Source organism: Pezoporus occidentalis, unplaced genomic scaffold (genome assembly GCF_034315485.1).
Source record: "Pezoporus occidentalis ecotype Australia unplaced genomic scaffold, CSIRO_AGI_Poc_V1 ctg133, whole genome shotgun sequence".
Lineage (NCBI taxonomy): Eukaryota > Metazoa > Chordata > Aves > Psittaciformes > Psittacidae > Pezoporus > Pezoporus occidentalis.
The window spans coordinates 2,683,772-2,685,874 of NW_026913136.1; the positions used below are offsets into that span (position 1 = coordinate 2,683,772).

General features: G+C 35.5%; 1 pseudogene; it reads left to right on the forward strand.

The window, feature by feature from the left end:
* The first annotated feature begins 1,973 nt into the window (after positions 1-1,973).
* On the forward strand, positions 1,974-2,103 carry LOC134158769 (U2 spliceosomal RNA; annotated as a pseudogene).

Sequence of the window (2,103 nt, forward strand, 5' to 3'; positions counted from 1 at the left end):
ATAGCAATATTGCCCAGCAATAGTTAGTTTACAGCTAAAATTTCTAAAGTTTACAATCCATTAACTTAGCTGTTTAATGCATTCTTTTAAATAAGGAATTATACCTGCTCTTTCCAATACCTTTGAACAGTTGTGACAAAATCTCACTATCTCAAAAAAAGTAAACTGCTTTTATTTTCAGGTTGTATAACAAACATTGAAGAGAAACACTGTCTCCAACAACACTGAAGTTGAACAGAGTCTACTACAGTAGAACTAACACAAAAGATTTTTCATTTCATTGTATACTTTTCCTTTGAGTTCATAATTCATAGACCAAAATTTAGGGTGTTATAAAGTTTTCCTTCACAAAATCAAAGCAGTATCCTTTGTAAATAAAAAAAGTTTCAGTGGTCTCAAGTTTTCCAGAAGATGATCAATAAAGTGATCCCATGGAATGATTTTAATGCATTATGTTATAGCCAGTAACTGTAGACTCAGCAATTCCGACAAGTTTGTACTGAGGATAACTGGTTGTTCCACAGGTAAAAGCATGATTTCAGACCTCTGGGCTCAATTTGTTGCTCTCTATCTAGATTTTAAACAAAAATGGGGAAAAAAAAAAAAATTGCTCAGAAATACCAACATAGTTTCTTCAGCCAAAATAAAACCCAAAATGCAACCCAACCGACCAACTCCAAACCCCAAGATAAACTTTGTTACCAATACCTATTCTCTGACATTTTTACCATTTACATTAACTAAAAGATGTACCTTTCAAACATGTTTCAGGACTGAGCCAATAACACCAAGTGAGACTACAGTAAATGCTAGTCCTGAAGGCCAAACATGTTTGCAGGAAGAATATGCTTTTAAAAAGGCTTCATGAAGGTTGTTTATCTTATTAGTGGCATGCCATAGCATAGAAAATTCCAGGGGAAAGTTCTTTTATTTTCACTCAGGGTATACTTACCAGGGAAATTTAATCTCTGAACAATGTACAAGTGGTCAACTGCAGGCAGAATTAACCTCTTGTTTATTTATGTAAGAGAAAACCTTTTATTTGTTTCAGGGCAGGGTGTTCTTATACTGTTTCTATACTAAACTCATAGTTATTCTAACAAAGACAAATAGAGCACATTTAAAGTGAAACAAAGTCTCCTTTGCTGTAGGGTGATGGATGCTTTCTACTGATCTCATGTTTATTGGGTATATGTTAATTCTTTATATCAAAGACATATTTTAGGTTTCATTCAGAAGGAGTGTTGGCAACATGAGAAACATTAGCACAGGCTTCTTAGACAGCTAAGTAACTCTTTAAGATTACTAAACAAAACCCCCATAGTTTCATGTGGATTATATAGGGTTATATGAGATACAGCTACATGGTGTATCCAGACATTATTTCATACTGTATTTCACCCACCTTAACTAACCAGTTCTCTTTTTCAAAGGGAAATGCAAAGAAAGATTTTTGAACTTCAAACTTTCAAATATTTTAATAGCACTTTCAGCATTTTATTACTCTTGAAAAGACAGGGCTCATTTTAACAAAACACACCAGATGTCACTGCCTTTTTAAACCATCCTTTTTCAATTCAGAGGATAATGGTAGTGCATCTTCCTATGGCACAGATGCTATTCTGTCTTCAGTGTCCTAGTACAATGTTTCTGGCCTACTGATGGATCCAAGAGCTCCTGCTTCGTTCTTTATCCTGTCATAGCATTTGTGGAGACACATTTAGGCTACCTTGACATCAAGCAGCTGGCAGGGAGATTTCAAAGAATTTTAATTGCTCTTTTGAAAGTGCATCAAAACTTCACAGTGAGACTGTCTTGGCAGGATCTTTAAAGCACCACAGTTTTCACAAGTGAAAATTTGAGTTTCATTTTTTTCTTTTTTTTTTCTCCTTATGAAGTTTGCTTATGCAGCAGAGCACACAATTCACTAGCTGCCTCCTACTATTAGCAGCAAACACTTTTATACAGAAAGCATACTACTCAGCCTTTTGGCTAAGATCAAGTGTAGTACCTGTTCTTATCAGCTTAGCATCTGATGTGTCCTTTGTTGGAGCAAGTCCAGAGAAGGGCCACGAGGATGATCAGGGGACTGGAGCACCTCCT